Consider the following 22,175-nt stretch of genomic DNA (forward strand, 5'->3'; position numbering starts at 1 on the left):
ATGTGATTCCAAAGGAGCTTTGCAGCAAAGGCAGCGCCCGTCCGCAGAGGCATCACCAGCACACCCCACCTCCCCTCCTGCTGCCAATCACATCTTAATGTGGGCCCCACTGCATCACCCCCAGTAGATAGCTACTGCCCTCTCCGATCATCGTCCTCTCGTGTCCCAGCCCCCAAACACACCACATCAGTCCCCATAATAAGTAGCCAACTACTTCTACCCCTAACTACAACACTACCCCTACCCCACAACCCCAGCTAACATTCTGTAATGGTATGTGGGAGTGACCTTGGGGTACAGGAGGAAGAGATGCTGACTAGGGAACAGTCAGATAAGAGAGCGCATAGCCCACAGCTGCATAACGGGTGGGGCAAGAGGCTCAGAAGGGACCCTCCCTAAGTTTTCAGGCTATAAAGGTGATGGCCGGAGATTTGTACTTCCAGACTTGCAAGATTCTGTTAATGTAGCCTAACAGTAAAGTAGAATTAGCTCACCTGGTCTTGTTTCCTGTCTGGTCTACCTGGGAAGGCTGACACATTCCTCCTTCCCTCCATCTCTTCCCCAAATTTATATAGCCATCCACCTACCAGAGGAACTGGTAGAAATAAAAACCTAAAGCAGAATGTCAAAAACCATTTAAAAAATGAGGTTGAGAGGTCGGGGGACTTTCTAGCCTTATATGCTAGAATCTGCACCAGCCAGCTCCAAGCCCTGTACGATGGTACTAAATGGCCTTGGGAGGAGCCTCAAGACTGGACATCTGGCATGTAAAAGCCCACAGAAGGAGAGAGAGTGTGGGAAATGTTTCAGAAGGGACGCTCCCTAGTTTTCTGGAGGGTGAAAGGAAAGGAGGGGAGAAATACTTTCAGCCTTGCAGACTCTGTTAATGTAACCTTAATGGTAAAGATAGTGCTAGGACTCCTGGTTGTACTTCTTGTCTGGATTACCTCACAGGGCTATCAGAGTGGGGAGCCTTCAGAGCCCCCCCAGGTTCTCCCCCAGGGCAAATGGGCTTTTAGCAAGTTAGTTCGATCCAGGTCAATCTTGTCCAGTTTCCCTGATCTTCCCAGCCGCCAGGGTCAAGATGGATTCTAGCCCCGTGGGGGCTGGACATCAGCAGAAGAGCTGAAGAAGAATAATCTATTCTAATACTTCCCAAAGGTATTTTCTAATGCAACATCATCGCTCTTCGTTCCAGGGTCCCCAGGAATTCTTCCTCGGAATGGCCCGAACCGCCGCTTACATTACTAAACAGGGAGAGATTAAAACAGCACGGGCTGCTTTTATAAGCTCTATTATGGCTTGTTTTATTTGCCTGGGTCGGACCTGAATCCCCCCCCCCGCCCCCCGTTTTTCCTTTCTGGTCAGCATAAAAAGAACAGCTGCAAAGAAAAGGTCCTGCCTGTTAACAAATACCTCCCCCCCCCAAGGCGCACAAAAACAGCTGGAGGAAGAAAGGGAAAAAAAAGGAGGAAACGCTGGCTCATCTCACGAGGAGGTGAGCAGTAGGGGAAGAGAAAGGAATGAGCGCAGGGCAGGGTTACTCATTAAAACAGGCAGGGAAACAAAGGCCAGGCAGGATTTGGATACTGGGGGAGAAAGCAAACAAGGTTGTTTTGCTTAACTCTCCCAGAGCAGGTTTTCAAAGGTCGCCACACACTGGGCGTTACGTTGCCTGCAAGCCTAAGAAGAACCAGATGTTCATGCTGCTGCTGAATCATGTAAAAATTCAGTAGCGCAGGGCCCACCCAAAGAGGGTCCAAAAAGTCAAGATGGTGGCCACAACCATGGCTGCCATCTTGATTTTTTTGGACCCCTGTCCCTGCGGGCCCCCTGTTGGTAGGTATGGCATTGCTCCTCATTTTGTGTCATGCTGGGACACATCCAGCCAGCCTCCTTCCTGCCTGAGAGGCTGCTATGAAAGTGAAAGCGAGCCCCAGTTAAAAGGAAAGGTGTTAAACCAAGATTGGTTCTATTCTGCCAAAGGAAAGGAAGTGGAAAAAACACCTGTGCACTTTTTTTTTCCAATCCAATTGTGTCTGATTCTCCGAGACTGCCTGGACAAGTCCCTGCAGTTTTCTTGGCAAGGTTTTTCAGGAGTGGTTTGCCATTGCCTGCTTCCTAGGGCTGAGGGAGAGTGACTGGCACAAGGTCACCCAGCTGGCTTTGTGCCTAAGGCGGGACTAGAACTCACGGTCTCCCGGTTTCTAGCCTGGTGCCTTAACCACCACAACAAACTGGCTCTGCACTAAACCATCATGCAGTCTGATTGGTTTGGGCTTAGTGTCATGTGAAAGCTGGTAAGTGCCCAAATGTCATGGTTTGTTAAAGAAATGGTATAATCGTAAATGGAGACTGTAAACCCAGCATGGTTCCACAGGGGTTTTGATAGAAGAAGATTCAGGAATTGAACTACCAACCTTTTGCACTGAAAATGGCCTAGTTGGCTCAAATGCTAGGCTAAAACATGATTTGGCTAGTTTGTGATTCGGTGTGTTATACAAACCTATCTTATTGGATTAATACAGCAGCTCTCAAACACCTTGGTCTCAGGACCCCTTTACATGCTTAAAAATCATTGAGGCCCCCAAAGAGCTTTGGTTTATGTGGGTTACATCTATCAATATTTACTGTATTAGAGATTAAAAAAGAAATATTTATTTGACTTTGTGGATGCCCCGAAAGGGTCCCCAGATCACACTTTGAGAACTGCTGGATTAATACTATAAAACAGTGGTCAAGAGCAAATCCAGGCAAACCAACATGGTCATCTCTTTTTGAATGAATGTCCAGTTTAGTTGACCAGAATATTTAGTAGAGAAGATGGCAGAGTATGGGCTACCATTTAATGGACATAGAGATGGTTGAGCAGTCATACCCAATGAGCACACACCACCAGCTTTGCATCAAGCTGGAGGGAAGTGTTGATGGGAGGCCCACAGGGCTCCATTCTGGTCCCTACATGGTCAAAATGACTTGGACGACGGGTTAGAAAATATGATTTGAAATTTGCAGATGACACAAAGTTATGGGGAGCAAAGACTTTTAAAGAATAGTATGAAGATATAGGAGGATCTTGCCAATGGGCAGAAACCAACGAGATGAAGTCCAGTAGGGGCAAAAGCAAAGTCCTATATTTGGGCAGGAAAAATCCAAGGCATGGTTATAAGATGGGGTTATATTAAGTAGCAGTACATGCAAAACCAGAGGGACGTGGTGGCGCTGCGGGTTAAACCACTGAGCTGCCGATCGGAAGGTCGGCGGTTCGAAACCGCGCGGCGGGGTGGGCTCCTGTTGCTCGTCCCAGCTCCTGCTCACCTAGCAGTTCGAAAACATGCAAATGTGAGTAGATCGATAGGTACCGCTTCGGCGGGAAGGTAACGGCGTTCGTTTAGTCATGCTGGCCACATGACCACAGAGGAAGTGTCTATGGACAAACACCGGCTCTTCGGCTTTGAAATGGAGATGAGCACCGCCCCCTAGAGTCAGACACGACTGGACTTTACGTCGAGGGAAACCTTTACCTTTACTTACATGCAAAACAAACAAACAAACAAATAAATCTGAGTGTGCAGGTTGATTGATAGCTGAACGTGAGCCCATAGTGTGCAAAAAAAAAAATCAAATCTATATACTATAAAACTCTTGTGTCTCTTTGATACTTTGTGACCTTTAACTGGGCAAAACAGTGCGTCATAGGCCAACAATTTTTAAACCAAAGTACCTCAAATGGGCTCACTTACAGAATTCATCCAAAATCCAGGACCCATGCCTCATGTGGAATAGAAATTTGGCAAATTTTATAAAACATTTTATGATACAAAAATTATCATAAAACATTGTATGACATAACACAAAAGTATCATACAATCTCTCCCTGAATTTTTAAGAACTTTTGCAGGCATTGAGGAATCTGGTAAGGAAATATCTCTGAAACGATGACCCAACGGGTCACAGGTTGTCTAGTGCAATCCTAAATTGTTTTCAACCAAAATATAAGAGTCACACTCAAGAGAAGTCAACCTTCCTCTCTGTTCTGCCTTGATCAGGCCACATCAAGAACACTGTGTCAAGTTCTGGGCACCTCATTTTAGGAAGGATACGGACAAACAGGAGTGTGTATAGAAGCAAGCAACCAAGATGGTGGGCTGAGTGGGGTGGTGGCTGGAAGAAAAAGCTTACAAGGAACAATTGAGTCACTGGTTATGTTTAGTTTGGAGAAGAGAAGATTGCAGGCAAGGAGACTCAGTAGCTGTTTCCTACTATCACAAGCGCTGTTATATAGAAGACAGGCCAGAACTGTTCTGCAATTCTGCAAGACGCAATCCAGTGGCTTTAAATTACAGGGAAGATTTTGGTTGGTCAGAAAAACAAAATCTAACGGTAAAAGCTGTTCAATAACATAGTAGACTGCCTTGCGGGGTGCAGGATGAGTGTGTGGACTCTTCTTCATTGCAGGTATTTAAACGGGCTGGAGGAAATTCCTGCACTGGGCAGATGGTTGGATTAGATCAATGTTCCTCAAAGTTGTCAACTTTAAGATGTGTGGACTTCAACTCCCAGAATTCCCTAGCCAGCATGGCTAGCTGGGGAATTCTGGGAGTTGAAGTTCACACATCTTAAAGTTGACAACTTTGAGGACTAGATGATCTTTAAGGCCCCTTCCAATCCTTACTTGCAGAACTAACATTCAGAATTACAGCCCCATTCATTGCATATGCTTGTGGCACCTTGGCTCCCATCAGTGTTTCCAGAACTGTACTGTCTACCCAAAATGGAAATAGATTTTCATGGAGAAAATCTGTCCATGTGGTTGCTAAGAGTCGACAACTATGTGACCGCACGTAAACAAATCCCTACCCCAAATAGGTGAAGATGTAGAGGTCTCAAATTGTAGATTTTTGTGGTGGCTGAAAAAAAAAAAGGCTGAAGTAACATCTGTATAAACCCCCGTGTAAATCAGGGGAAGCCAGTACAGACACACACACACACAAGTGTGTGTGTGTGTGTGCATGTGTGTGTGTGGATTTATCCCCCCTTCAAGAGTGCGAAATGGCCCTTTTATTGCCATTTTATTTTTGACCCACACACGTCGACGCCACACACGGCAACTGCAATTATAGGACCACAACTGGATGACGCCACAGTTGCCTGGACTCCGGTATCAGCCTCTGGGTGTGACAGACATGTGCCTGTCAGCAAGGCCAGGCCGTGAGCGGGGAGGACTCACACCTGCTTGCCAGCCTGGCAGCCAGGGGAAATCTACGCTTCCCCAACAGCTCTTCCTCTGCGTTTCCTTTTAAGGCGGTGCCCCGTCCAGCTCGAAACGTGCTTGATTAGATGGCTATAAAAAGAACGCAGGGATGGAGGCAAGGAACTGGGAGCAGACAGCATCTGGGTGACCACAAACCATGGATTTACAACCTCCTTGAAGCAGCAATTGATAAATCACACTAAGTCACGGTTTGTTCTAGTGAACAAAGGCATAAACTCCTTTACGTTCAGTTCTCATTGACTGTAGGGATACTTCCATCAAGTTTCGAGGCCTCCAAAAGGAAGTGGTTCATTTTCTTCCTTTGGACTTTTTCCCTTTGACTTCCCAGTCTAGCCTCCATCTTTGGGATATCCTGGTGGTCTCCCATCCAAGCAATGACTAGGTCCAAACCTGATTAGTTTTTCAAGCTCCAGCCAAGGTGGGCTATATGTTGCCCACTCAAGATAGCACAATTGGCTGAATTCCTACATCATGCCAATTTATAAACCATGGTTTACAAACCACAGTATCTGGGTTTATAGAGCATTTTAAGCCAAAATCGAACCATTCACATCATTGTTAGTGTAATATGCAAAAAAAAAAAAAAAGGAGAGGATCACTGCCATTCCCAAGAAGAGAAATATTGTCAGCTTTTATTTGTATGTATCCATTAACAGAAATAGCACAGAGCTTAATTGCCTAAAACTGAGCAGGTAAGAGATGGTTGGCAGATATTTAATAAAAACTTCTGTTTCTATGCCAGATATTACCAAATGCACGAACTTCTCTTTCATTCACCTGGCAAGATGGTTAAGGCAGTGTAGTATCAAAGTCATTTGCCCTTTTCCAAAAGCATTTGAAAGACGGACTTTTAGCATGATTCTTCAGCTGGTCTTCATAGCCGTCCATGTGGGCTCTGGACTGAGAGCTGGACTGGACTGGGTGCTGGACTGGACTGCCCCCCGCCCCCTCCCCGGCTTCTTTCTTTTGTGGTCATCTGATCCAAATTCTTCTGGTCTGCAGAGACCTGAGCCATTTACGCCTGATGCTATGAACAGCATGATTTTCTCTGGATGTCACCAGCGCACAGCAGCATGACCGGGAGGTGTGTCTATGCACCCACGTCAATGGGCCCAGAGTGTGTGTCCAGCTGCCAAACCATGTGACTTGGCATGCTTGGATAAATATTATGCCATGCATTGCAAAGAAGTGCCTGGATCCAGACCAAGCCTAGGCCCAGCCTCTGAGCGCTTGATTCCCTGGGAGCAGGAAGGCAGAAAGCAACGGCTTGTGCATTTCAAAGAATGCAACCTCCTGCAAGCTGGGGCTGAAAGCAATAACACGTGAAAGAGAATTCTGGGAGTTGAAGTCCATACACCTTAAAGCTGCCGAGGTTGAAAAACACCAGCTAGATAAGGAATGAACCCAGCTAGATAAGGAATCTTCTGCAGGATTTTTAGCCCTGCTGGACTCCCCCTTTGGGGGTCTTCCAAGTTCTAGCTTTCCACCAACCCAGAATTTATATTCCCAGTGCTTCTGTTCTGCAAAAGATGAATGGCCTGCCTCTCTTGTGACTTTCCACCTTGTTCACATAGCAGCCCTGGGATCATGGCTGCTCTGCATTCCAGCATAGTCAGAAAGCATCTCAACCAGCTGGGCAATTATTCTATCAGCACCTCAGGGCCTGTTCTTCCTGCTGACACCCAGGAGGCTTCTGCGCTCGTAAGTCATATATGACTTTGGCACAGCTTCTGCCAACAGGACCTTTGCACCCATGCAAGACCGAGACTGAGGCATCAAGGATGGAAGGCAGGGAAACAGCCTTTAGAGATATTCTCACAACAGGCAGTTGGCCAATTTGGGGCCGTATGCCTGGGTTAATGCAACAGGCTAAATCCTAAACAATCATTATATTAGCATTCTTCGGCTCAAAAAACAATAAACCAGATTAGGGCTTAAAGGGACAACGGCTGGATCGGCCCAACTTTTTAAGATAATGGCTGAATGTACCCACAGGATGGTGATCTAAATATTTTTTTAAAGTCATACCTTTGTAGTCAGACTATAATTCGGTGTATCTCAATCTTGGCCACTTTCAGATGTATGGACTTCAACTCCCAGAATTCCTCAGCCAGCCTTGCTGGCTGGGGAATTCTGGGAGTTGAAGTGCACGTGTCTTAAAGTGGCCAAGGTTGAAAAACACTGCTATAATTCTATACAGATGCCCAAACAGATTTCATGAGAAATGCTTCAGTTCAGTGCCTGTTCACATTCAATAAACTTTACTGGGCAGGATTTACTTTCATATGTGGCTTCTGTGGACAATTAATTTCTCTTTCATGTTTCCTGAAGCAAGAGAATAGATGTCAAGAACCATTTGAGCGTGCAAAAGAAAGACAATATTGGTGTAACTGAAACGTCTTTTTTTTTTTACTGATTCAACAACAACAAAAAGCCGTAAGTTTCCCCAGTCGTGTGCCACAGTAATTAATCTGTTCAGTTGCCACCACCTCATTATCACCCTGCAGATAAAGTGAAGTTTTCTCAAGGTCAAAGCTGCTATGTTCAAAAGCAGCAGCTGTAACATTCCTCTGCCAAGGACAGTGTAGAGTGAAAATGAAATCAAAGCTCTTGCAGGCCAACCCATTTTGACTAAACAAACAAGCCATTAATGGTTTGATTTTCATGGAAAAGGACTTCGTGAAATGCACCAGCCATCCTTTTGATATCCAAGACCCTAATACTCCCACCAATGTGTCTTGCAGTCTGTGATTTATGTCCCTTCTTTGGAGGCAGCACAGACTGGAGCAAAAAAGTTTTACTCTTCCTACTGGGGCACCCTTCTGGAAAAAAAACAAATCAACTGTGGGCTGCAGGCGCTCAGCCTATTTTCTAAAACTGCCTATGACACTTGGGACTCTAAGCCATACTTGGAAATAAAAATGAGGCTGGTGGCTGGTGATACAGCTGGCAAGAACCTAGCCTTCTCATTTATTTGTTTTTTTTTAGATTTTTCATCCTGCTTTTATTAATTTTATAAATAACTTAAGGTGGGGAACATACCTAATACTCCTTCCTCCTCCTCTTTTGCCCACAACAACAACCCTGTGAAATGAGTTGGGCTGAGAGAGAGGGACTGGCCCAGGGTCACCCAGCCGGCTTTCATGCCAAAGGTGGGACTAGAACTCTCCTACCATGCCTGATTGGCTCTTGGGCTGAGAGAGAGGGACTGGCCCAGGGTCACCCAGCCGGCTTTCATGCCAAAGGTGGGACTAGAACTCTCCTACCACGCCTGATTGGCTCTTGGGCTGAGAGAGAGGGACTGGCCCAGGGTCACCCAGCCAGCTTTCATGCCTGAGGCGGGACTAGAACTCTCATACCACGCCTGATTGGCTCTTGGGCTGAGAGAGAGGGACTGGCCCCAGGTCACCCAGCCGGCTTTCATGCCAAAGGTGGGACTAGAACTCTCCTACCACGCCTGATTGGCTCTTGGGCTGAGAGAGAGGGACTGGCCCAGGGTCACCCAGCCAGCTTTCATGCCAAAGGTGGGACTAGAACTCTCCTACCATGCCTGATTGGCTCTTGGGCTGAGAGAGAAGGACTGGCCCAAGGTCACCCAGCCGGCTTTCATGCCTAAGGTGGGACTGGAACTCTCCTACCACGCCTGATTGGCTCTTGGGCTGAGAGAGAGGGACTGGCCCAAGGTCACCCAGCCGGCTTTCATGCCTGAGGCGGGACTGGAACTCTCCGTCTCCTGGTTTCTAGCCTGGTGCCTTCGCCACTAGACCAAACTGGCTCTTTGATGGTTTTAATTAAAATAATCTTTAAAAAAGTGAAGTCAGGGGCTTCATAGAGTCAGATGGTATCTCAGAGGTCCAACCCCCTTTGCTCAGTGCAGGGTCTGCTAAAGTCTTTTGGACAGAGGGCTATCCAGACTCTCTTTGAAGGGGTACAGGCTATTCAGGGAAGGGGTACAGCCTAGCCCACTGGCTGACAACTCTTACCATCAGGAAATTCCTCCTAATATTGGCCCTGAATCTACTTTCCTCTCATTTCAACCCAACGATTCTGGTCCTGCCCCATAGGATAGCAGAGAACAAGTCCACCCACTCCTGTACCTGACAAGCTTGTAGGTATCTGAAGACTGCCATCTTATTTCTCCTCCATCTCTTCTTCTGCAGGTGAAGCATGCCAGTTCCTTCAGCTGCTCCTCAAAGACTTGATTTCTAGCCCCCTCAATGTCTCAGTAGCCCTCCTTCAAACTCATTCATCTGTCAATGTCCTTTTTATGCTTCAGGAGCCAACATGGACCCAGCATTCCAAGTGGGGCCTAACCAGGGCGGAGAATAATGGGACAATTCCATCCCATGATCTGGAGCCCAGGTTCCTAATAATACTTGCCTTTTAGCCTCGGATAGGTGCACATAGGCCAACTGATACCTATGGATGCCAAGTTGCTTACTTCTGACCTGGGATGTAGCTACAGAGAGTTAAGCTTGCAGAGGTTCCTGTGAGGGGTTGGACTAGATCAATGTTTCTCAACCTTGGCAGCTTTAAAATGCATGGACTTCAACTCCCAGAATTCCCCAGCCAGCATGAAAGCTCACAAAAGCTTATGCTTTGAATAGAATTTGTTACATGTAGTCCTTGTTTAGCGACTATCTCGTTGAGTGACTTCACAGTACAATGGTGATGAAAAAGTAACTTTGCAGCCAGTCCTCACATTTACGACCTTTGCAGGTCTGTAAAGCAAAGGAAAGCCGAAGTAAGGTCATAAGCACAGTCACAGTGTCACTTAGCGACCACTTCACTTAGTGATCAAGTTGCCAATCCCAATTGTGGTCGTTAAATCAGGATTACCTGTAGTCAGAAAAGGGGCTGTCAAAGTCCTTTTGGATTACAGATGATAGCCTGCCTCTAACACAGTAAAGACTGTTGTCTCTGCCACTCTATCCTCTTTCCATTTCCCTGAGTTGGAGGGTTCTCCTGTTGCATGAAGCCATGAATCGAGGTTTACTGATGACTGGATTCATATAACATACTAATCCAAAAGCAAAGAACCACACCATATTTGAATGTGTGAACCCAGCCTCTGTGACTTACAAGCTACAAGGTGTGCCTCAGTGTGATTCATTAGCCTTGCCAAATGTAACGTCTTCAGTCCATCGTGACTTGGCATGACGTGCAAGCCAAGGTCTACACTGATTCTCCGTACAAGCAAGGGAAAGTGTTGTCAGAACTAATTCCCTGATACAACTGGGGCTTCCCTGATGCCAGAACAATTCTAGGCTGGGGGTCGTCTGCAGGTCCAAACTGAACATCCTTTAACATCTGGGTGGCTTCTCGGAAAGAGCAACCAGCTTTGTGGGGGCATTTAAGGGCAGAGCAAATACTGGGTGGACGGATTTGCAATTTTTCAGTTTTCCTCCCCAGGAAAAGAGTTTCTCCTTTTCTGCCTTATTCTCAGAGTGTTTGAGGATTCCTTGCCAGTTTGTCTCGACGGTGTTTCTGAGCTTATTTTACTACTGGAGATGGAAAAGAAGGTCCTACTGGTGGGGTTGCTGATTTCTGCAACCTTTCTATCCATCACGTGGAACCCTCTCTGCTGCTGCTCTCTTCCCTTCCAGACCTGAAAAAATCCCATGGGGATTCCCTCTGGCAAATTTTCCTTGGAACTGAACGGAAATGTAGGAACCCAGTAAGGTTGTAAAGAGGTTGACCCAAGATTTACAGAATCTCAGAATCGAGGAAATGCAAATGCCAAAACTTCTCCCACCACTGTGAACACTTCTCCAAGATGCTGTTCTCTTTTGAAAGCTAATTCCATCCCATCAAATTGAAGGAGAACTGACAGGAATCACAGAGCAAGAGAATTTCTCTGCCCAGCCAACGTCAAGAGCATAATGGCCCAAGGACATTGTTTGATTCCTTATTCAGACAAGCTTTCCTCCCAGAAATATTTTACCCGTTTGTCCGAAAGGCCGGGCTACTTTGCAGAGTTACTATGAAATCCGTCTCTTCTGTCCACCACCTTCCAGATCCTGCTGGCCCCTTAGATTTCCCTCGATTTCTTTCCCTGGGTTCAAGGTGATCTATTTTTAGCAGCAAAACTTGGGCGAGAGAAGAGTTGCTATAGTGACAGCTTGCAGATACAAAGCCAAGCCTTGGTGCAATTTTGCAATGGAGTAAATGAATCGAAAAGGAGACGGGGCTTCAAGGCCACGTGAAATTTGGTGCAGAAGAGAGCCAGGAAAGTTCTTCCCGGAGGCAAGGGATGTGTTTCTATAAAGTTAGGATGGTTGGAAGATAGACTGTGCTTGGTGTCTAGCTTATGCCAGGTTGGGTTTCTGGAAGGCCCTGGCATGATGGATGAAATTCCCTGAAACAATTGAAGAGAGGTCAGGGTTGAGCAGGGAAGCAGAAGCTATGGGTCAAGGCAGGATTTAGGAGTATCTCAGGGCTACAGAATAAGAGGGTTAGAGGACTTTCCCAAAGAGAACATGGGGAGGAAAGATCATCTATCCAGAAGACACACCATGATAGGAAGAATTTGGTACTCTAGGAGACCTCTGCCAGAATAAGAGTCTTTTTTATACTCCTTCCTACCAATTTAAGACCCAGGGTTGCTTCAACAGCTCTACAGTTTGCACATAGGGATCCAGCAGTCCAGGCACATGGAAGATGGTCGGCAGAATCAATACTGGATTACTGGATCCCACCCTTGACCATGATGGAATGGTTGTGAGCTGGAACCCAATGGGTTCCTTGCCCATTACGGTGCAGGGAATATATGTATACAGCACGTGCGCACCCAAACACCTATGTAAACACAGCATGAAATCATGTACCATGTGTACGTTGCTACCAGCAATTCATAGGAGTGGTCCTAAGATGAAGATAGCATTTTTTAAAAAGAGCAGGGAAGAGGAACGGTTTACAAGTTCCAGAATGCCACATTCTCCATTCTTATCCTTATTCCCAGAGTTGAAGTCCATGCGTGCTGGCTGGGGAATTCTGGGAGTTGAAATCCATGCAACTTAAAGTTGCCAAGGTTGAGAAACACTGGGATGGAGTCTACAAACATATCCTATATACTGGTATGAATCAGGCATCCTGCTGATGTGATTTGAGCCTGTTTATATAGACTTCTTTCCTATGTTCAAACCTTCCAATGAAAATGTTGGGATCATTATACAGAAAAAAAGGAATAACCGCTGCAATTCTTTATATAGGTTCACCCCAACGAGCAAGTAAATTGGTCCATCCCTCGTTTTTCCACTCCATCTAGTATTAGACGCCGGAACAGAAGTCCCTAATGGGGTCATATAAACCGTAATTAATTTCATCTTAATTAAGGTAACATTGAGAGCCAGCGTGATTCAGTAGGGGAGGTACTGGACTAAAAGCTGGGAGATTGTGAGTTCCAGTCCTGCCTCAAGCATGAAAGCTGGCTGGGTGACTTTGAGCCAGACCCTCTCTTTAGCTCTAGGAAGAAGAAGGGAAGGATGAGCCATTTCCAAAAAATCTTGCTAGGAAAACTGCATGGACTTATCCAAGGAGTCAAGACTGATTTGAAAGCAAAAAAAAAAAAGGATATATCAGTATCAAGTAAAAGTAAAGTTGGTTTTTGTCCTCCCCAGCCTTTTCTTTAACCTGGACACTGCACTGCCAATAGAAAGCAGGCTGCAGTGCACCATTCAGATTGCGCGCAGCTCTGCATCTGTTTCTGAGTACTGCGCTGTACACCTGTCCCTGGAGACACCTGAAGCGGGGGAGGGCTGCGACCATGGGCCTCCCACGGGGGCAAGGGGGGCAAGCAGGTGACTAAACCTGCCTATCGGGGTTGCAAACCCCACCTGATGCACTTGCATGCCACACTGAAACAAAGATAGGAGAGGGCACAGGTGGCATCATGATGTTATGCTGCACAGTGTGGCATTTTGACATCGTCGAGGCTAGTTGGGGATGCCTATGGTGTCAGCCTTCCCAGGTAGACCAGACAGGAAGCACAACCAGATGAGCTAATTCTACTTTATTGTAAAACTACATTGACAGAATCTGGCAAGTCTGAAAGTACAAATCCCCCCACCACTGTCTCCTTTACAGCCCGAGAAACTAGGGAGGGTCCCTTCTGAGCCTCTTGCCCCGCCCACTATGCAGCTGTGGGCTCTGCCCTCTCTTATCTGACCATTCTCTAGGCAGCATCTCTTCGCCCCGTCTCCCAAGGTCATTCCCACATACCATAACAGCTTCTTAGACATTGAAATTCTCTAACCCTTTACAGCCTGAGAAACTAGGGAGGGTCCCTTCTGAGCCTCTTGCCCCTCCCACTATGTAGCTGTGGGCTCTGCCCTCTCTTATCTGACCATTCACTAGGCAGCATCTCTTCACTCTGTCTCCCAAGGTCATTCCCACATACATATGGCTTCAGGAGAAGCATCTACAGCAGGGAAAGCAAAATCTGAAGGATGACAAGTCTGGTGTTGCCATCTTTAGTGCCTCTTTTGTACATGCATGCAATGTTAATGAATGTACAAAGGGGGTGGGGCTTGCATGGTGATGCCACGCCCACCATCTGGCATATATTGACACCCGACCCTCGCAGACTCTCCTGCTGAAGCCATAGGCATCCCCAGATATAGCTGCCCAGAGTCACTGGTTTGAGATGGGCGGCAATACAAATTGAATGAATGAATGAGGTCAGAGGGCTTCAGGCATGGGTGTCCCCAGGGTGTGTTCAAAAAAGGATGGGGGCACGATGGTATAATTGAAGCTTCACCCATTTTTTTTAATGGACGGAGCTTCGATGGCACCGCTGTGGCCCCCATCTTGACTTTTTTGCCCATACCTGTGCACACCCCTGAATGGAGGGAGGAAAACTGACTTGGAGAAGCCAATTCCACACTAATACAAAGTGACAAAAAGGAAAGAAGAAAGAAATCAAAGAGAAAGCTAAAAATGCAAGAAAGGGGGGGGAAGTAAAAGAAAAATAGAAAAGAAAGAAAAAAGATACAAAGAAGTAGCTTCCAATCTTCTTTACAGCAGTTATAAGTACAATTATAAATTTACCTCTTACTCTATGGTTACAACATAACTCTCTTCTTTCTATAATCAATCCTGTCTAATCATCAAAACCATAAATCTTAAGTTCATTTTATTCTGTTTCATGCAAAAAAGTCCATCAGGGGTTTCCAGCCAGCAATAAACAGAGAGATTGTCTTTTCTCTGGTCAAAGAAGTCAGTTTAGCCATCTCAGCAAGTTCCATCATCTTCACTAACCATTCCTCCGTTGTATTAGTTTGTGTTAGTTTTTAATCTTCTTTTTTTAAAAAAATAATAAAATTATATGAAGAATAAATAAGAATAAGAATAGGGGGGGGGGAATTCCTCCCCAAGAAAAAGATTTACATGCAGCTTGTATTCCATTACCCTCAAGCTGCTCTAATGCTTTTAGGTTCCACAGTCATCTGCCAGGCAGCTTAATTCATTAACTGACCGATTGGCCGTTGCCCCATGTTTTCTGAAATGGGACATCAGCTCAACCAGCGAAGTGGGCACTGGAGTGGGCAGATGGGCACTGAAGGAAAAGAAAAACTCACTGAGGCTTCTGCAAAAGGTGTTCCTGAAATCTGACCAACTATCTCTGAACAGGGCCACACCTCTGCATGGGCAAGAAGACAGTACCCCCCTCCCCTTACGCTAGGCACTGACCTGAATGCCAGCTCCTTGGGTCCTTCCCTGTCCCCAAAAGCCCTTGATGTTTCTGCAAATAGACTTCAGTGTCCTGAGAACACATAAGCTCTTTGGTGAACTTTCTCAAAGGTTGGAAGGCGAGGGAAGGGAAATTGCAAAAAATGCCGTGGGTCAATAAAGCAAATATTTGGCTAACTAATCATTGGACCTTCTACAGAAGTCCATGCTGGCTTTGGAACTGTCCTACAAATGTATTGTTACTGGTTTCTCCCGTTTTTTTCTCTGGGGAGATCAAAGCTGTGACCATAGTTCTTGTTCTACTCTCTGCACCAATCCAGAGAGATCGATTAGGCTGAGAGACAGCACATGGATCAAAGTCTCCGACAGGGTGGGGATTGAGATGTGGTCGCTCTCCTGGCTCTAAACCCTACATTCCTTCTTCACTACAACTCTAACCGATGGTCTGGGTTTGAATGACAAGGTAAGTCAAAGCACAATATGGTTTAGGGGGTCAAAGAAGCACAATAATAGAATATTGAATTTGGCTCCCATGCCCAAAATCTGCAGCTTTAACGATGGAACTGTACCTATTTTGTGGAAAAATACCAACCAGCCAGCCCTACAGAGAGGACTAATATGTTTTATGTCACATGCTTCATTATCACCTATGCAGGAATGTGCTCAAGATACGGTCAAAAAGATGGTGACCACAATGGGGTGTTGCATGTAAAAACAGGTGGAGTTTCGATCACTCCATTGTGGCCACCATCTTGACAGTTTTGATCACACGCTGCAGCAGACTCCCCTGCATCTGTGGTTTCATTTAGCCCCACTAATCCATGGAAGGGGAATCTAAAAACGGGACCTTAATGCTGTGCTTCCCACTGCTAGAAGCTCGGCAGGCTTCACCAGCTGGTGAAGTTGGAAGACGGTTTCTGCAGGAAATAAGAGACAGGAATTTGGATAACTGAAATTAACCCAGTGTCTGATGTTGCAAATCACAAATGCACAAAGATGACATTTCAAGCTTGTGGTAGAGTGGGGAGGCTATCATAAATCTTTATTATTATTATTATTATTATTATTATTATTATTATTATTGGCACAATTAGACCATCTGTCCTCAGCTTTGCTCCTATCCAGCCTTAGCTGCAAAAGCTGGAGTCTATTTATTTATTTCTAAATGACTTGTCCACCCCAGGGAAGTACAGGGAAAAGCCATCCTGGAGTGTCCAAGAAAAACACCCTCAGCCCAGACTCTAAAAGTTGAGCCCCAGCACATCCTTGGATGAGGGGTTGAATTAGCAGCTGGGTGTCAGCACAAGGAGAGGTATCATTTTATGATTGCTGTCCTCCAGATGTTTTCACAGCTGCAGAGTGCAAAGGCATCCCTCCTCCTGGTGTTGACTGGATCAGATGAAGCTGTTCTCACTCTTGCATCCTTTGCAAGTGTCCTTCAGGGTATCCCTGAACAGACGGGGCCTGTTAAAAGGGTAGATGTAACCTCATCCTGCTTGGAAACTTCCCCTCAAATGGTGTTCTCTTGGGAACAGCAATGACCTATGATTGTAGCACACACAGGCTCCTGCAAAGAGCATTCCTCTTTGCTTCCATCTAATGGTCAGTTGGGGGGTCACACTCCAGATAGGATAACCCTACACCTGGCCCATACTCAATCCTACTTTTTATAAATCATTTGAATTTCAAACAAAATGTAAAAGGAAGCTGCCATGTAGCAAAGCACCAGGATCATCTCTCTTGCTACAAATGCCCACAGACTTCGCTTAGGCCCCACAGGCAACCTTAGAAAATAAAAATGGTGAGTCGCTATGCCCCAGAGCCTTGACCACAAGGGGGTCCTTCTCCCCAGATGTCAGCCTTATCAGGTAGACCAGACAGGAAACACGGCCAGATTAGCTAATTATACTTTATTGTAAAGCTACATTAACAGAATCTTGTAAGTCTGAAAGTACAGTTCTCCTGCCGTCACCTTTATAACTTGATAACTTTGGGACGGTCCCTCCTGAGCCTCTTGCTCTACCCAGTATGCAGCTGTGGGCTATGCTCCCTCTTATCTGACTGTTCTCTAGGCAGCATCTCTTTGCCTGGTCTCCCAAGGTCATTCCCACAGACCATTACATCAGAAGAACAGAAGAAGATAAGTTGGGGATTGACAGTGATTATCCCAAGATGTTAGAGCCAGTGGTGTTCCAATAAACGGATGTTTTGTGACTGGCCATATGCACTGGCAGTCATTTCGTGAATGGGCAAGCCCCTTATGGAAGTATTTTTCTTCAAGGCCTCTTGATATGCTTTTAAAGTGGATATTTTATATAGACTGAAAAGCTTGGGGGACTCCTACAGATTGTTCAGTGGAATGTCAAGGCAAGAGCATCAGAAAAAGCAAATGACTTCCCTGAGTTGCCCCATCAGTCTTGACCTCCTGCAGAGGGAAGTGTTGAAAGTGCCTAGCCTGTAACTGAGGAACAGGGTCAAAAAAACCAAGATGTCGGCCACAGCCACACAACTGAAGCCCCATCTCTTATTTTATGTGCATGGCTGTAGCTGCCATCTTGACCTTTTTGACCCCCTGTGTGGTTGCTCCTGCTTGAGGACCAAATGTGGCAAGAATGTAATTCCTACTTCTTTAAACTCTGCTAAAAATCCAATCCTTTTGGAAGGCCTCCTTGTTGCTGGAAGAGAAGATTAATGAAACCTTCATTTCTGCATCACGTCTAAGCGTATGTTGTAGCCCACTCTCAGGATAAAAAGAGAAGCTGTTAGCTTGAGGGGTGAATTAAGGCTGGGAAAAAGCAGTGGGGGGGAGGGGGATCTCTTCCAGAACCTTGAGATGGAGCTTGTGGAAGATGGAGGGACAGCCAAGGTTCTGAAGGGCCTGGAGGTCCCATGGAAGATCTTCAGCCTCCTGTTTTTGGCTCCCAGGCCTTACAGATGATTGTTCCAATTTCACGTGCTCCTCTGGACATTCCCAAGCCCCCAAACTCTTTGCAGCTTTCTTGGATTCTAGAGCAGATGAACAGCAGAGGCGTCTGACCATCCCGAGGACCAAGGAATGGGTTTCAGACTCAATGGTTGGGTTCACGCAGCAAACAAAACCCTAAACCTTGGTTTAACCTGGCACAGCGGTTGTGTCCATGTAACATCAAATAAATGCACCAGAGTATGGGGAAGAAAATAGCCTGAAACAATGTTTGGGTTTCTTATAATGTCCTAACCCCCTAACTACCCAACCTCATTTCTGGCTAGTTTTATGTGTTGTCTGAAATTAAACTTCCTTGTCTCCTTAACTGTCATTTTTCCTGTCCAAATGTCACCAGCCATCCTGGCCAACAGGCACTTTATTCTGTCCTTACCTCCAACTTCTCTCTGTCCTTTGTTCCTCAAATTGAGTCAGAGATCCAGTCATGTATACTCGCTTTCTTCATAATATTTCAAAATTTATTTATTTATTTATTTATTTAATATGTTTACTCACCGCCCATCTCTCCCCAATGGAGAGATGATGACTTTCTGATTTGGCAATACCTACAACAGAGGAATGGTTGGTGAAGATGATAGAACTTGCTGAGATGGCCAAATTGACCTGTTTGGTTAGAGAAAAGACAATGTCTACATTTATTGCTGACTGGAAACTCCTATGGACTGTTCACGTAAAAGAAAAAAATGAACTGATGATCTATGGTTTGACTTTTAGATAGGATACATTATAGAAAGAAGAGAGCCTCGATGTAACTTTAGAGAAAGAGGTAAAACTACAACTGTACTTATAGCTTCTTTAAATCTTTTTCCTTTCTTTTCTATTTTTTTCTTCTATTTTTCTTCTACCTTTTTCCTTTTCTCTGTTTTTGCACTTTAGCTTTGTCTTTCTTCTTTTTTCCTTTATTTTGGTTTGTATTAATTTTCACTCGTGTTTTTAAAACTTTAAATAAAATTATATTAACAACACCACCAAAATGGTGTGATGATCTCCTCTCCACTCCTCAACAAGAGTTTTCACCTGTGATCTGACAACAGAGAGTCTTGGCTCCCCAGCATTACTGCCTTGGAGATACATGCAAAGTTAACTCTGCTTCTTAAAACATAAAGGGGCTAGGTGTCATGAGTAAGGATGGCGAGCAGGGGGCTCCCATCCAGACTGTTAAGCGCATGCGTAGTACTGAGGAATTAGGTGGCCATTCAAAGAGACACAGATCGGGCCCGCCTTAGTCTTTGGGGTTTATATGTCTGGGTTTTTCCCACGCTTCTTCAGTTTGTTAGGATTCCTGTTATGTACAAGCAATAAAACATTAGAGACCAGTTCCTTGTCTCAGCGTGTTTCCTGGCTGTTAGGACACTAGGATTCCTTTGGGGGCAGGGTTGTAGACCATGCCCCACAGCCATTTAGGGGCCAACCCCTGCAGGCCCCGGACGCTCCCAGCACCAACCAAACAACATTCAGCAACAAATCACTAATTCTCCAGGTTACCATTTTTCTCTAACTTTTTCTGAATGGAAAATGGGAGCACCTGGCCAATCTTGTCAGGGCTGGGGACCTAAGCAAGGTGGTTCTAGCTAGGATGGGAGGCTAGCTGCAGATTCCAGGCCTGGAAGATGAAAACGCCATTCTGGAAGACGTCAGCGGGGAAGCACCTCCATGCCAAGGAAACTGCACCTTAAAAAGAAGGTGGGGCTTTGATCACGCAGCTGCGGCCACCATCTTGACTCTTCTTACCTCTCCCTATGGACACCCCTGGTCCAGTTTCTCCTTATCGGCCTCGCTTTCGCACAACTTCCCAGAGGACTCCAAGGGACAAAATGCACGGGTCTGTTTATCACATTTCAATGCCACCAGGCTCAGAAGGCAGCTCCTGGGGGCCAGGCAGTGTATTTGCCTTTCAACTTGTCCCCATTAATCAGCTCCAAATCTTCCTTATGTTATGACACTGAAATAGTAATTTAATTAACGAACTGACAAGAAAGCGCTCACCTACAGCTCCTCAGAGAACACTGTTAATTTATCTTTCCCCAAAGACTGCAAAAGCTCAGATTAAAGCTTGACAATTTTTTATAGAATAAGCCATGATGTTATGTATTTTTCATAAACACAATGGAGGGGAGCAGCATTTTTAAAGTGGGAAACAAAAAACAGATAAATATGGTCTAGTCCAATTACAGGTCCTTGCTTTACAACCAGTGACGGTTTGGACTTACAACAATGCTGGAAAAAACTGACTTACGACCGGTCCTCACACTTACAACTGTTGCAGTGTCCCCAGAGTCACATGACCCCAGTTTGGGTGCTTGGCAACCAGTTCACATTTATGACCATTGCAGCATCACGAGGTCACATGATCTCCATTTCCAACCTTCCCAGCTGGCTTTGGGCAAGCAAAATCAATGGGGAACCACGTGATTTGCTAAACAACCACATAGTTTGCTTAATGCCTGTGGTGATTTACTTAACAACCGCCACAAAAAAGGTCGTAAAACTGCATTGGATTCTCTTAATGACCGTTTCACTTAGCAACTGAAATTCTGGTCCCAATTGTGGTTGTTAAGCAAGGACTACCTGTATTGAAATCTGCTGAGAATGAAAGGGACGGAAAGGTTTCCCCCAACCTGGAACCTCCCGTGGACATTCTTGGGGTGGTGTTGAAAGGTGCAAATGCTGAGACGTATGTACTTGCATCAGACATCTAGACTCAAGCACGTAAGGAGGTCATTTGTGCCACATCAGTGTGTACGTCTTACCATTTTTGCAGTATTATGGTTAGTTGGGGCTGCTACTGCTAGTACCACTAAATATCTTGGAAACACATCTGGAGGGCACTATGTTGGGGAAAGCTGATGTCAAGCATTCTGGAGACTTGAGGATTATATTCCAGTTTCTACTAGCGAGGAGACCAAGGGGAACTGCTACACCGCTGCCTCTGAGAAAGAATATCCTGGCCCCAATCCATCCATCGGTCGCATTGCTGAATGCGGAGAGGGAGGAATCCGACCTTTTTGGTTTCACTCAAAGTCTCATTTTTTCCCCCACCTAGATTTCATCTCCTTTCCAAGCTAGCTCGCACCGAAAAGGTCTGCAGAAAAAAGTATTCTTAAATCGGAAATGCCGTCCTAACAAATTTCTCCTAACGTATGCATTTTGGGCGCAAGAGAGTTCGACGTGCATCTGCAACGTTTTGTAATACAAGACGGCGCTTTCACCAGTACGTGCATTTTTGTACGCCCTTCCTGCTCTGCCCTTTTTGATTGGATAGCTGCATTGCAATGTTCCAAAAGTTCAAATATCAAAGCCAGACATTGTTTGAGTTCGCTTCTTAGTTGGGGAGTCATATTTGTCTTGAAAAACTAAGGAAACCCTTTTCTCCCATAGCAGTTGCTTCTTTCCCCATCTTCCTTTTAACTCACTTGTGCTTGAAATAACAGTAGCCTTTAGTTGCTAGACGTATGTTGGAGAGCCCACACAGCCACCTCGCTCCTCTTTCCCCCCCCCTTTTTGATGCTAGAAACAACATTTGCCCTTCCCTGGCGTCCCCCCAAAGGGTCAGACATGACTCGGCGCTTGCACAGGGGACCTTTTGCCTTTCAGTCCTCAGATACTATACTCATTCTCTCAGTATTTACTCAAAGTCCATAGAAAGGGGCCAAAACATCTGCATGCTCTTTCAAGTGTCCCCTCAACATCTTGTTGGCTTCTGTGTTCTCCCCAGAGCAGAACAGGGTTCCAGTGAACCCAAGCAGAAGAATTGACCAAAGGAGGGAATGGATCAAGCCAATCACTTCTGAAGGTCTACATCTGACAGTCCTGGGATCTTCTGGGGGTGCTCTAATAACCAGGTCAAACCCTGCTTAGCTTTTCAAGATCAGCCAAGTGCTAATAGCCATACAAACATTAATACTAATATTCCAACATTTCAGCAAGATTGTGTCTGGCCATGACGACAGATCTATCATTCCATTGAAGCTGCATTTTGTCTTATGCCTTACTAAAGTTCCATACACAGGACATTTGCGGTGAAGCCATCCTATGAAATACGGTCCCGCCTTGCAAACTGGAAAATGCCTTTCGTAAGGAGAGGCCAGCGTCAAACAGGTGAACCACCAAACTGCCCTTGAACCTTTCCTACATCTGTGATTGACAACGGAGCAACATCAGTTTGTGGCTTTCCATTTTTTTTTAAAGGTACTTTTGAATTTTGCAGCACTTCTGTCTGCCTACTGA

General features: G+C 45.6%; 1 protein-coding gene across 4 annotated transcripts in view; it reads right to left on the reverse strand.

The window, feature by feature from the left end:
- PRKAG2 (protein kinase AMP-activated non-catalytic subunit gamma 2) overlaps positions 1 to 22,175 on the reverse strand; it is a 160,451-nt gene that overhangs the window by 65,949 nt on the left and 72,327 nt on the right. The window lies entirely within an intron of this gene.

This window comes from Candoia aspera, chromosome 4, assembly GCF_035149785.1.
Source record: "Candoia aspera isolate rCanAsp1 chromosome 4, rCanAsp1.hap2, whole genome shotgun sequence".
NCBI lineage: Eukaryota > Metazoa > Chordata > Lepidosauria > Squamata > Boidae > Candoia > Candoia aspera.